Source organism: Mercurialis annua, linkage group LG1-X (genome assembly GCF_937616625.2).
Source record: "Mercurialis annua linkage group LG1-X, ddMerAnnu1.2, whole genome shotgun sequence".
Taxonomy (NCBI): Eukaryota; Viridiplantae; Streptophyta; class Magnoliopsida; order Malpighiales; family Euphorbiaceae; genus Mercurialis; species Mercurialis annua.
Window position 1 is genome coordinate 44,181,376 of NC_065570.1, and position 15,789 is coordinate 44,197,164.

The window sequence follows — 15,789 nt, forward strand, 5'->3', positions numbered from 1 at the left end:
TCGATGTATGCTTAGGGGTACCTACTACTTGCTTTGCATGTCCAGTCCAGATCGAGTCATATGCGCGTCCAACGTGTTTATCGCTTTCATACCTGTTTATTTCCAGCTTTCATATCCTATGAACTGCATGTACAGCTGAGATGAGATTAAAATGAATATGTCTAGTAAATAAAGCCGGCAACAGATAAGCCAAGTACATGAGTCTCTGGGAGGTCCACGAACCATAGTCTTTGGTCCGATGCACGGTAATTTTACCCATAAGCGAGTAAGGATACCTAGTTAGTTAAAAGGCATTTCCTAGTTAAATTAGGTGGCAACTCCATTTTTCAAAACCCATTTCCAGATCGAGAAATCAGTTATAAGCCTTGGGCAAGCGGCCGCTGAAACCCGCTCCGCTCATAGGGTGGTAAAGGTTTCATCTCAACAATTGGTGCCACAACGGATGAGGGGGGGGGGGAGTTATTCCCTCACTCTTGGTCAACTTATCAGGTCTTGGTTCATCCCCCTCAGAATACTCTTCATCTTGGTCATCAGAATGGAAAGTGACTGTCAAAACTCGCAAAAAAATCATCTTTTTCAACTACAAAGCATGTCTCGATCGAGACAAGGAATATTTTGGCCTCGGATTAACCGAGACATAACATTCATGATCGATACATATCAGTCATGATCGAGACATGTACCGAGAGGTTTCCATCCTCTATGTCTCGATCGTGACATGAATCTGAGTGTTTGTCACGATCATGAACTCCTTCTGGGCATGCGAAATTGTAAAACTTTGACCTCAAGTCTTGTGTCTTTCATTTGAAATATGAGAAGCTAAAATAACTCCTTTCACGATCGTGACATTCACTAAAAGTGAGTGTCACGATCGTGAGCCTTATAGCTCAATCCTCTCGGTATATAAATTTGGCCTATTGACGATTGTGACACTTTGGAGAAGTGTATGTCACGATTGTGATATGCCTAAAACAGTCTTCTTGATTCCTTTCCTCGCTTTAAGACTATGCCGCATCGTTTCTTTGTTGATTCTTCAGGCTTTTACGCCAAATAAGCTCTGTAACGCTCCAATGTCCCTGAAAAGCTTACACATATAATAAGGCACACAAACACCTCAAAATACATGATAAAATACAATAAAGTGCACGAAAACAACTCAAGCACATAGGAATATTTTACTCCTATCACTTTCTTACCATGATAAGTCATATCGAATCATATGCTAGTCTTTGCTACTTTATGGATGTTTACCTGTTTTCTTTCGGTTTTCTAGTTTATTTTCAGTTTTGGCCATCTATTGCAAGTATGAGAATGTATATGTTTTTTCATGTACTACATGATATTTGTACTTGGGGCATATTGTTAAATAATCTTAATAATATAAATGATCACAAAAGTTAATTGTGTCCACGAACTCGAATCATTTGGTCCGATGTATAAGCAAGTGAGTTTGACTAGTAAGTATAAAAGGTATTTTGAATCCTACTATGTGACGACTCCATCCCATTTCACGTCACTAGGTTTCCGTAAGGCTGAGCAAAACCTAGCACATCTGCCCCGCTTTCAGTGGCGACTCCGCTAGGGATAGAACAACTAATTTTAAAAAATTAATGTAGAAAATATTGATTTCTAAAATCAATTCAGATTGCGTAGGAACTCATTGTTATTTGTGACAATTTATATTGATCTTTTGGTCTATTTGGCTGATGGGCATAGCATTTTCAGTGATCATTATTTTTCCTACATCAGTTAGGCATTGGATAATTATCTTCAGCGGATGAGAATCAGGGACAATAATGACGCCATTAGCTAGGGTTCAGGGATGGAAATAGTGGTAGTTGTTGGATTTGGAACGGTGGCTGCTCCTAATTCAGTTTTAAGATATTTGGATTTTAGGGGTTTTTGATAACGTGGAAATGGTTGTGTGTGCATTAATTGTTTTAGCTACATATGTCAGTTGAATCTAACGCAGTTAGCAAAAAATAGATTGTAAGGAATTTAGTGGCTTTAAAATAAAAAACAAAGGGTTTGTTGAACAAAATTGTAACTCGTGGAGTTTGGTGATCAAAGGTCATAAAGATAGTCCATATGCTAAAATGTGTAATTCATATGGTATTATACAGCTTAGGTAGTCTGAGAATAGAGTTAGTTAATTATTTTTTGTAGTTTTAAATATTTAGTATTTTTTCATTTTCTCTTGTTATTTTATTGACTGTTATTGTGCTTGGTGAATGCAGTTCTGTTTAGGTTTGATTTATAAATAGATGGCAGAGAACGTGTCACATTCATTAATTGGAAAAGAAGATAATAATCTCCATATAAACGACATTTCAATGTAGCAACCGCGATGGATTGATGGAGTTGGATTGGTAAAACTGAAGAACCTTACTTGTTACTATTTATCCTTTTTATCTTGTTGCCTCTATGAAGTTGGATATAAGATAACCTTAAATCATCCAATTAAACATTGGAGATAATTTGTTTTGATGTATATCTTTATTTATAATATTATTTATGCTTTATGTTATTTCGTATTTGGTATTTCAGATAAATATGTGTACTGAGAATAACATATAAAGGCTTTTATACCATTATATCCCTATTGATTTTTTATTTAGATGCCTTGTTCTGCCACTAATCTTTAACAAGTATGTGATAATTGTTTTGGTTTAAGAAAACATTTTGTCTTATTTTTGCAGATTATGTTTTATAAATAATTTGTATATAATTGAAGTTGTCTCTTATGCTTACTTTGCAGCGGAAGTTCTTCAGGTTATTAAAAAGATAATCAGCTTCAACTTTGTTCGCTAGCTATAAAGAACATTGTAATGTTCTCAATTTGTCAAAATGGGATTCAGTGGTGTTATTCAACTAGCAAGGATGTTAAAGCTACTTCATGATAATGAAATTCTTCGATAACATTATGATGTGCACTTGTTTAAAGGTGAAGCTCTGGATTTAGCAGAAGAAACCTATACCTTAATAGTTCTTTCATTTTTGATTCTTTTATTTGTAGAGCTGAGCCGAGGTTAGTTCTTTTCCTTTCTTGCTTTACTTCTATAATCAAATCAAAGCAAGGATAAGTGACCTGCTAGAAGAGGTTTAGTGAATTATCTGAATGAGATGGTTACGTGTCGTTATCCTCATATCTTCCTTCGAGTTCTCTCTTAAAGTTTGAATGAAACATCCTAAAGCTAATCTCTATGAACCTTGATCATTATTTTTAAATTTGAGATAGTTTCACCGAAAGAAACCCCAGGGTTATTGTAATATTCTAGGTTTTTCCGGCAGTTTCTCCGAGGTTTTTAGTTAGTTTATGATGTGTGCATATTAATGTTTTTGGCCACTTGTTTAATTTTGTTTGACTCGATGTTTGATTCTTGGTTTGATGTGAGTTTCTAAGAGGTTACATGTGTGTCATTATGTATGGTTGCATTTGAGTTTTGAATCGTGTTTTAAATCGTGTATAACGAGTTTCATCTGAAGTTTATAACTTTTTTAAGCATTGGACGATCGTGTGTGTTTTAAATTTCGAACGATCGTCCAAGATTTTGGACAATTGTCCAATACAATTTGTATATAAATAGTTTTGCGTTTTAAATTTTATTTCACTCGAATTTTTTAAAGGAAACACTCTTTTCTCTCCATAACTACTGATTTCACTTGATCCTAATCTAACCTAAGAGGATGTGAGTTTAAACTTCATAATCAAACACCCTTTTGAAGGATTGAATTTTATTTGACACATGCATTGGTGTTCATGAAGATTAAAAGTTTGAATTTTTCATGAAGTTTTGATTTTCTATTTCAAGATTTTGATTTCCTGTTTATATAATTTAATAGAGGTTAGTGAACTTCAGTTTTTTATGATTTTGGAGTTACATGTGGGTTTGGGGTTTGGTTTACTTGAGTTTTTGGTTGATGTTTGCGTTCAAGTTTTGATGACCGTGCTTTAGATGTTGAATCCTTGTTTTAAGTTGTTAAAATTGACATGCATGACGATGATTATAGTCTTAGGTGGTTGAACCTAACATGTATAAAAATTTAATATGTTATAAAGTGATTCTAAGTTGATTTCGCATGATTAGTATGTTTAATTATGATTTTTACATGCTCGTTGTTAATTTTGAGAGTTTTGGCATAGGATGCAAGACGATTTGAGCATTTTGTATATTCTGGAAATTCTATATTATTGGTGTTCTTGCATGTTACAATGGTGGTGAAATTGATATTGGCATGTTGGATAAGTTTACGGTCTAATTTTCCATTTTTTTCTAAATTAGGGCCTAATTGTAAATTTTACCAAATCCTAGAATTTTGTGCTTTGGAGGCTGTTTGATAGGTATTATTTGGTATTTTTTGCTTTTGGTTTGATTTTAGAGTGATTTGGGTATATTTGAAAAGTATAGACACTAATGTGCACTTCTCACAAAATTTGGGGATCAATTTGTAACTGACCATTTCTAAAAAATATTTAAATAAGGGTTAGTTTATTTAAAATATTTTGATAAAAATATTTTGGTATGAAATTGGATTTTATTTTGAATGGTTTTTCTTCGAAAAGCATTTTTGGCATTTTCTGTTAAAACATAGAGTTTTTGGTACTTTAATATTTGACAATTTTTGAGCCAAGAGGGTTGTTTTGCAAAGTGATTTTCATGAAAAAGTATTTCAATGAGTTTAGGATTTTTCGTAGATTCGAGATACGCTACAAAGTGAATTTCGGCGGTTTCTATGAAAAACAAGAATTTTGTGTTTTATGCCAGATTTTATTGAATTTTGATGTTCTCTTTTGAAATGGAAAAAGGATAAAAAACATTTTTGGATATTGTGAATTTTAATGGAAATCGTGGGATTTTATGTAATGACGGGTTTTCAGTTTTGAGCTTAGAAACAAGGATTTGGCCGAAACGAGCATTTTAACGCAATGAAAATTATTTAAAGTTTTAAATATATTATTTGAAATATAATTTAATTGTTTTAAAAATCCGGAAAATGTTTTGAACTGGAGCATAGTCAAAATGCGGAAATCCGTAAAGTGTAGCTTCTAAAAGCTCTCGCGATTGTTTGAGTTTATCGCGATTTGGTTGAGTTGTTTGCCATACTTGTTGTTATGTTGTGTTTGGTGTATTAGAATTCTAGAGTTAGGTTTGGTCCTTTCGTAGTATCGTTTCTTATATTTTATTTCTGTTAGACCTGCCTACTCTGGGCATTCGATGTTGGAAGAGTTGTAGCAGTGCGGCTTGCTCTGTCTGTCTAGGGTTCAAGCGTTGGGCAAGGACTGTGAGTTTGTTTGTTATGTTTAAATTATTAAGTAAATATTATTTTAATACACAAAATATTTAATTATGGATTTTGAAATGGTTCTCGATAATCATTTGGAAATTTGGAACGTGCCTTTCTATTGGGCGACAGTAGAACTGCGTGCGCACCAGTTATAATCGTTAAAGTTATAGTTATTATGCGTAATAACATGGCTATGGAGTTGTATAGAATTATGCTCAGTTGATTAATTTCTCGGGCCATGTTGAGCGATAATACTTGGTTAGGCAATGCGCTAGTGAAGTACTCGGTTGATCAACTTCTCGGAATTCGCAATTTATAGATTAAATGAAGTCGGCGATTTGCTTGGTAGATTAAATTCTCGGGTATTGCAACTCTTTGGTTGTGGATTCAGATTGTGGATTTAGAGTTGATCGGTGAAAGGTGTTCGGTGGATTTAGTTCTCGGAAGTCTCGGTCACTACATCTTGTGATGTCATATATATATCACAGATTTTGAGGTTTAGGTTTCCATATCTTTTTTTACTGATTTTATGTATATGTATTAAATATTCTTGGTTTTAAACTTAATATTTAGAAATAATATTATGAACCCACTCAGTTTCGAATGACCCCCGTTGTTGTTTTCCATTTTTAGGTTTTATCGAGTAAGTTTAGCGGACTTCTATTTTCACTTCAGAGGTTGGTTTTCAAAAAAAGTATGAACTTTTTAATTCTAACCTGCAGTAATCATTATATATCGACTCTGTTGTATTTATTTTTATTTATGTTTCTATACTCTGATGTTTGATGCTAACGTGAGGATGTTTCCACATTTATTTATATATTGATAGAAAAAAGGGTCGTTTATACCCCCAAAGATTTGTCTATAAGATCAAGTGAGCCTCTAACATCAGGAAAGGTTTAATTATGCCCTTAACGTCTTAAAAAGTGAATAATCATGCCCCGATTTTGAATCAAGACGTTGGAGGTCTGGTTGTCAAAATTGGAGGGCATGGCTGTCAACTTTTTAAGACGTTAGGGGCATATATTTTAAGTTTTCCGGACGTTGAGGGCTTACTTGATCCTCGAGTCAAACTTTAGAGGCATAAATGACCCTTTTTCCAATTAGTTTGCAATGATGTGGTCTACTGGACTATTGTTTTGATACCAACTTTATTACGACCCAATTTCACGGCATCGCAGCCGGCGCTAGGTAGGGTAGTTGCTCCACAACCCGTAGTAAGCCTGGAAAACGACAAAACATACATTCAAGTGGAAAACCAACATACAAATGCTCGGGGGAGAACCGAAACTCCACCTCTCAGCTCGCAACATTAAATAATAAACATCAATATCGATATAGAAAAAAAGGGTCATTTATGCCTTTATCGTTTGACAAGAGGATCAAGTAAGCCTTCAATGTCCGGAAAGGTTCAAATATGTCCTAACATCTTAAAAAGTTGACATCCATGCACTTCGATTTTGACAACCAGACCCTAACGTCTCATCTATGAGTCAAAATTGGGACATGATTGTTCACTTTTTGTCTTGTAAACAAATCATAAAGGTATAAATGATCTTTTTTCTAAATTTAAATAATAGAAAATTAATGATATTTTTATTTTATTGTTAAGTAATTTAAATTAAAGAGTTTGACAATTTTTAATTAAAAATGCTCTAAAGAGCAATGTTTTGAAAATCAGACTGTTGCGGCCGGTCGGACCAGGTAAACCCAAGACCGGCTGTGTGCCTGGTCCGATTATGTATAAAAACCCAAGAAATAAAAAATTCCGTCCCAAAACAATAGTCTACTTTCTTGTTTTTTTGGTCGAAAATTATTGTTCATATTCCTTGTAAATCACAACTTAAAGTGTGGCTTTTCCATTTTACTCTTATTTAATGTATATCATTTATTGTCATTAGTTTAAAAAATAAATTAAATAAATATTTAATAAAGATATGATAAGAAAAATAAAAATAAAATTATCAAAATTGATAATATTAATTGTATTTGTTGAACTATGTGAAAAGAGAAAAATAAACTATTTTTTAGAGACGGAGGGAGTATTTTCAGCAAATAGATATGTGCTTCCCCCTGCCCCCTAAATTTCATTCTTAACTTACATTCTTTCTGTTTATCTCACATATTTAACAATTGGTTTTATTTAAATATTTCATTAATATCTTTTATTTATAATTTTTTATTATATATTTTTATTTAATAACTAATATTTATTCAAATAATTTTTTTTTTCGATACAAATAATTATTTTATATATTTTTGAAAAATGATCATTTATAACTATGTTTTATAAATAAAATTTAAAACTATACTAATTTAATATTTGGCAAATAAATTGGTTAAAAAAAATCCCAAAATGAAGAAAATTAGCAAATTACAGTACCTGTTCAAGAATCTGAGGAAGCCAGCAAGGCAAAGTTATTTCTTTTTTGTCTTAATTTATTCGAACTCACAGTGCAGCTATTGAATTCAAATTAAACTTTTCGATCACTCTAAATCATAATCCATTTGACGAAACTCCGGTATTAATTTTGTAAACTTTTGCCGAAGAACAATTTAAAAGGAGAAGTAAAATTATTCATTGCGTTGCTGTTCTTAAGGATATAAGTTTCAATGGTTGTGTCTCACTTTGAACTAACAAAGCATAGTTTTACAATAAAGGATTGGCTATTTTAACAAACAAAAGTTAAATCGATACGCTGTTGGGAATCCCCCTGCCGGTGAGTCCTCCCTGTTTTGATTCATCTGAGGTGCTGGGATAGAGTAAGGTGTAAGGAACCTTAACTGGCCCAGCTCTGTTCTTGTATTTCTTATTCTTGTTCATCTCCATTATTTTCTTTTCAATTCCTTTCAGCTTTTCTGAAAACCTTTCGAATGCGGCTAATGCTTCCTGATCTGATGTCCATTCTGGCGTGTCTCTCTGCCCCAGGTATACCTCGTCACTTGAATGAGTTGATAAAATTTCGATAACTGATATGCCGAGGAGAGTTTGTAGTTGGGCTGTGATTGTTTTCAGGTATGCCAAATTTGGGTCTTTCTCAAGTTCTGCATACTCGGGGGTTCCTGGCTCGGGCATGAATCGGCGACTCATTGTTGGACGGTTAGGGTGATAGCCAGCATAAGGGTACTGTCCGAAATTGACAGCTGCGTGGAGCGCTGAAGCTATCCATATGATAATGGTGCATGTTTCGGTAAGTTCAGCTCGTGTCTGCATCTTAGGCCACCATGGTTCATCTTTCTTATCACCATGTCCTACATTGCAAATCTCTGTCCACCAGGATTGAAGTTCACAATCATCTCCAACGGCGTCATCTGTTGGGTAGTATAAAGCACAATATTCCTCAACCCAAGTCTTAATAGCTGACCAGATTTCTAAACCGTCCACTGCGTAAGGATAGTCTTCTATTAGAAGTTTCAGACCATGGCGTTGGCTTGAATCTGGCACCGCTACTCCTCTGGAATTCGATCAAGCATCAGAAGTTAAGGTATTGGATGATTTGACAATTCAAGGTTCTGTGACATACCTCTTTAGCAGATCAGCGGGGAGTGCCTGCTCAGTGAAAATCCAATTCTTATAGATGTCAGCAGACAGTTCCATTGCATATTTGGCTGGGAAGACTGTCATTTCAAGTAACCCCCCCTGCATTGATGATAATCTGCCTACCCAGTGCATTTATGTTCATCGTGTCACGGAAGTGTGGATGCAGAAGCTTATATACCGGGTGAACAACACTCAACTGTCTGTTTGTGGCCACAACGAAAGGCTCTATCACAGCATGAGTGTTCAACCTGAAAATGAAGGAGCACATTAGCATTGTAAATTATGACAAGCTTTTTTGCCTGTGCCACCAATTCATACCAGTGGCTAATAAGCTGATGATATCCCGAATCATTTACAGCAGCATAAGCTTTGGCCAGCTGCCATACTGATCCCTCAACACCATTCTTTGCCGGAGCGAACACTCTGCTGATAGCACCTTGACTTTCCCCTTGTGGATGTGGAAGACTTAATTCAATTGCCAACGGCTTCAACGTTCCATCATCTTGCAGTAAAAGAATTGTTCTTGTCGCATACGTCTTCGTGGTTGTAGAGTTTATTCTTGTCAGGTATGGCATCAATGCATCATGATGATCTAATATAAATAGCCTGTTATTTCTCACTGCCTGTACCAAAAAGTTTTAAACTTCCAGTTATTTTGAGTTTATTTTCTATGCTATTTTGTATATGGTTTTTCAGTTAGAATAAAGACAATATGTTTACCTGTTCTACTGTGAGACCGTTCATGTTACCTTCTATGAACTCTTTTGTTATTCTACTTTTCTGGTTCCCATATTCTTTAGGGTCTAACTTGCTGGTTGGGGGGAATTCCTGCAAATTTTATTTAGTTAAGTCAAGGTAGAGTCCCTAAAACATCAAAGATTTCGGGAATTTCTTGGCAAGACCCGGTCTTTTTTGGACCCCTCTCATAAGAACTCCATTACCCTTAAATCGTGGAGTTCATTTATGTGAGAGCGGTCAACATGAACCCGATCTAGACAAAAAATTTCTAATGGAAGCTATGTTTTTTTTACTTGGAGTCGACTGATAATGACGGGGTTAACTCCAGCGAGCATTTCTCTTGCAAACTCTTTGTCTGTCCTCCAAGCAGATTGATCCTCTGCAATAATAAAGCTCATAATGTATCTGTAAAAGGTGAAAATCGTATGGAATATGAGCTTGTAATAATCATCTTATACCTTTAATTACATCGGGCACTGGGAATTTGAGGCATCGGTCGCCATCAATATGAAAAAGTTCCTTGAGCAGCTCCCATGTGATGTGATTCCTAGATTTGGTTCCATCAGGTAATTGGACACCCTCTTCATAGAGCTTAAGAACATCTTCAAAGCTATCAAATTCGTTTATAGTCTTGTCACATAACGATTTGATCTCTGGAATCAATACCTGAACTACAGATTTCAGAGCATAGCCTAAAAAATCCGAAAACTTGACGTGACCAAATCGTTCATCTCTAGGAACATATGTATCTAGACTTAAAAGTGGCAATCTGCTCTCCGAATTGGGGTCTGTTGTACAATGAGGAAATGAAAATGTCAGATTGAATTGTTCAAAATAAATGCATTTAGACATATTACATACAAATCAGTCCATGTTTCGAACCTGTTTTTGTCGGTTTCCGACCGGTTCTTCCTCTCCGAGGATATGGAAACTGTTTATTTCCGCCGAGAACTGGGCGGGCGTAGTCCGGACCCTTGTCGGGATTTCCTAAGTCGTTGTAGTGAGCATAATCATACACTCTATCCCATTCATATAGCTTGCCTTTTCCATTTCCTCGTAGATTTATAAGCTCTTCTTCTCTATATTTACGTAGTGCTTCAGGTGTCTGCCTTGGTAGGTAGCTCTATTTTTCATTTCATAAGATAGCTAGTACTTAGTCTTTCTTTTGCATGTGTAGAAACTGACATTAATACTAGCTAGACAGATTAACGCTGCTAAACTTTTACTTTAAATTTTAATTTGGTAGCAAATTTTTAATTCTGTCAAAAGGATCCTTAATTTTCTTTAGGCAATCGTATCTCGTCCTTTTTCGACTTAATATAGGTACCGGATGAAGCATATTTTTAGGAATATGTTGTTATGTGGTCGTCGATTTAGTTATTTCTTAATGTGACGCCTTACATGGTATTATATTTAGGACATATTGTCACCTATTGTCACATTAACTTATTTGGATTTGAAAAATAAATATTTTTCTTTGGAATTAAAAAATCGATACTATTTTGATACAGATTAAATTTTTTATATCAACACAAGTAAAAACTCATTGGCGCCAAGCATGATGGATTAAAAATAGGACAACTAAAGGATTAAAAATAGGACAACAATTTAGTACGATTCAGGATTTTAACTGTCACTATCTAAAGAAACTATGCCATCTTTGTCGTAAAATAATGGATTACCACAAAATAAAGGAGGAAGAATTAAGTGTATAGACTTTTTTAAATACACACAATCATAAATTGTAACGGAAAAATGAGTTTTATTTTTGATTTTTTAGCACACTAATGACCAAAAACGGCTAAAACCAATTGTTTGCTACATTTTAAAAAAATTAAAATTGTCCCCTTTCATTTTTTTATTCGTCTATTTAACCAAATGCATTTGTTTATTCTATTTAAAATTTTAATATGATTTTAACCATTATCTTTCAAAGTTACCTTTTCTCGTAATTATATTTTCCTGTATAAATCAAAAACATTGATCAACTAATAATTAATTGGCAAGGCTATGTTAGTTTTTACTCTTACAATTTAAAGGGAATTAAAGATAAAAAAAAAGCTAATAAGCTGATGACTTACGTTGTTAGAGAAGAATAGCCGATCATATTTATAACGGTGCGCTGGATAAACCCAAGAATTGCAGACAAAATGAACCCTACCATGACCGGGAACATCCTCTAAACTCACCGTTTTGAGATAGAACTGGCTATGGTGATGATTTCTAATTATCAAAGCTCCAGGAACTCCCATACTCTCGTCCCATTCAAAACTAATATCGAAATTTGTCTCTGAAACTTTTAGCGATGGACTATTTTTGGTCGCCCATTTCTCCAAGTATGCTACCTTTCCAACCTTCCCTCTCATTCCATTTGCTAAACACAACACAAAATAGAGAAATTAAGGTTCTTATGTTTTAATATGAACAAAATTGTGAATAAAATATTTGGTCCATACCTGAATAATACCATGTGTTTTAAAATGATACCTAAGCTTCTCAAATCGTCGTATTTTAACTTTTATTTCGATTTTAGTATTTTCTATCAAATAATACGACATTAACAAAATTTTGATGTTCCCGGCCATGGTAGGGTTCATCAAAATTTTGTCACATTAACAAAATTTTAGTGTTTTAAAATGATACCTAAGCTTCTCAAATTGTCGTATTTTAACTTTTATCTCGAGTGATAATATTTTAGTATTTTCTATCAATAAAGTAAATACTTAGAATATGTTGCTGCCATAGTTGTCGTGTCTAGAACTGTGCATGATTCCGATTTGGTCTGGAATTGATCGAAATCAATCATATCAAAATATGTTAGATGTCCAAACCAAACCAACTCGAAATACAATTTAGACCAAGAATGAATCAATCCGAACTATTTGGCCTCTTAGGTTTGGTTTAAATAACTTGGTTTTCTTTTGAAATAGTTTGTCAGTTTTAAAATTAATTCAAGCATAAAAAATCATTCTCAAAAAATATTATACTACGGAATAAAAACTTAATTCAAAATTAGGAATTTTATTTAACTATCAATAACCAAAATTCTAAATATTAACTAATTCGAATTTCTGAATGATAATAAATTTTTCATATTCAATAAACAAATAATTTACAATTTAACATTCACAGTTGAAATATAAGTAATGCATGCATTAAATATGAAGGTTACCATATTTATATAAATTAGAGAAATAACATACTATAAATAAAATAGGCTTAAGATGTAGATAAGCCTTTCAACTTTTGATGAAAAAAATTTGTATGTCTATAAACTTTAGAATCCTATTTTTTTAAATTACCTTATCCTAATGGAAAAATAAACAGGGTTACCCTGAAAGTTTGTTATGCACCGATCTTGTAAGTTCAACGATTAGGTTGCTCCCAATTAAATTTTAGGGGAATAGGTCATCGGTAACAGTTTTATAAGTTTAAGGACCGGATTTAACAGAGTTAGAATTTCGGGACATAATATTCTTTTATCAAAATTTGAAGGGCTTATTTGCACCTTCTGTCAATAAAATATCAGAGAGCATTTATTATATACAGAATTCTTTATGAAAAGGTAAACTATATATATTTAAACACAATTCATATATATATACTAAAATAGTAATTACCAATAAAGTTTACATACATGGGATTCAATAAAAAGGTATGCGTACATGAATTTACAACAAAAACTTAATTTTTAGAAATAAATAATCTTAGTTAGTTGTTTGGGTTTTCGGTTACTTTAATTATTAAATTATCCAGGAACGGAATGAAATTATAATTTTTAAATGCTCGAACCATTTTTACAATTGTTGTTCATTTTAGTTTTCGGCGAGATCTAGTTTGCGGGTTTGGGTTTTGCACACCTCTAGCAATGCTAGCATAACATCTAAAAGAGTATAAATATAGGGTAAAATTTAGGTGCCATTCCAATAATTAACCACCGTATTATACTAAATCCCGTGCATTGTGTTCCTATATTTTGCAAAAAGAAAATGGAAGAGAGCTGACCTGGGTCTTGATGTACAGCACTAACAAGCTGCATGGAAACACCTTTATCCAGTAACTCGTGAACTCGGTCTAGAAACGAAGCTTTAATGTCGTTCAACTCGAGAACATTCTTCTTAATCAACACAACGCTTCCTTTTATCTTTATTTTCCCTGGTCTCCCCGTCCCATCTGGCTGACCACAGAATAATTCCATTGTTTTCTGGAACATTTTTTGAATCTTAAATTTTAAGTGATATAGAGAAAATTAATTAAGAGGTTGAAAAATTGGTGTTAAACATATGAGTATTTATAAAGATTTATTAATGGTTGGTTTGTTGACGTGTTTGATACAACAAGATTTTCTTGAATTTCTTTGTGAAATTCAAATGTTACAAGAAAGAAAATAATAAGGGTTTTTTCTTGTTTTTGATAAGAGTATTAAGGGTCTTTTCATGCTGTAGTTGGCTATTATTTATGGTACTAGTCGTAAGTCCCGCGTATTTACGCGAAATCAAATAAATATTTATTAAAAAATACATAAAAATATGAAAAAAAATTCATATAACTAATAAAATAATAATCTACTTTAATTTTAGTAATAAATTATTTGAAACTCTCTTTTTAATAATAACTTTTACATTGGGTAAAAAGCAAATAAACTATAATATTAATGTGATAAAAATTAAATAAATATTTTATAGTACAAAATATGAGCTTGCCAAAAATTTAACTTAGTTTTATTTTTTAAAAATTATTTTCAATAAAATAAATGGTTTGTAAAGATTAACAGTTAATATACAGTTATATAATAGTTATAATTTTTTTTTTACTTTCTGCAACTCTTTGGTTATTATCTCAATTCTCAAACTTTGTTTTAGATAATTATAAAGTAAAGTTTGAGATATTGCTTTTATAAATTATCCTCAAATCCATTTGAATCTCATTAAAAATAGATTGTTTAGTATATTTAAATATTTAAATAAAAAATAATTAAAATTTAAAATTTAAATAAAATAAAAATTTATGAGAATACTCTATTTGGTATAAAAAAAGGATTCTGTTGATTTTTTCAATTATATAAATACGAAAAAAGGACATAGCGCAACTAAAATTTTACAAACATACTTATAAAATACAAATTTAATGTATATCAATTTTATTTATAAATTAGATTTCAACTAATAATATATTAACTACAAAGCAAATAAAATGTTATCTGAAAATACTACATAAACTAATTGATCGGCAAGAAAAAGTAGGGTAGGATAACTATCATGGTTATAGAAAATACACACATAATTTCCATATTATGCAAGCATTGCAGAAAACATACATGGTTTAATACATTAACTTATTAGAAATAAAACTTTTCATAATATAAACTTACCTGTTTCTGATAATATAATAGAACAATTTCGTTAGAATCAAAAAAATTCGCTGGAGTTATTTAAATACGTTTGCAGGAGCCAGCACGCATACCATTATTCCAAAAAACAATGGTAAACAAACATAAAAAAACCCAGAAAATTAAAAATACACATATTGTATCATTGACTGAATACCATATTTGATTGTTTGATGATTACCATTGCTCGCATATCCCTTCAACAGGTAACTCGGAGACCCCAATTAATCACTTTGGGAAGAAAAAGAAACAAAGATAATACTTTTTTATAATAATATTCAAAGTCCATCTCTAAAATCAAAAACCCGTATGAAAAAGATTCATGTTTTCATATACAAATAAAAAATAAAAAGGAACCAAAAACAATATTCTTTACTTTTTCTTTGTTTGATACTCTGGAAATAAGAGAAAATCAAAGAAAAAAGTGAATATTATAATTTATATGAGAGGTAATAAACTAATCTTCCATATCAAGTAGCTAACAAATCATAATATCAGTGGTAAGTACCTGGTTTTTCAATGCGACTGTCACGGTATGAAGAGAACAATTTTACATGAATAAAACAATTTAATTTAGATCACTTGGTGTGCATAAATTTTGCTGTAATTTTTTTTCTTTTTCTCAAATTAATTTCATCACCTTGATTGATTTTGAGTTTTTCAATTTTCGATAAATTGATAGTAGAATACAATTCGTATTTCACATAGTTTAGAAGTCCAATTAGATTGTAATTCTTTTAATTAAATTTTAATAAAAAAATAAAAGTAAATTAAATAGATCTAAGTAGAATAGAATTGGTATTTCATATATTTTAGAAGTTCAAATAGATTGTAA

General features: G+C 32.3%; 1 pseudogene; it reads right to left on the reverse strand.

The window, feature by feature from the left end:
- Positions 1-7,841: 7,841 nt before the first annotated feature.
- Positions 7,842-15,789, reverse strand: part of LOC126665879 (probable linoleate 9S-lipoxygenase 5) — a 10,215-nt pseudogene continuing 2,267 nt past the window's right edge.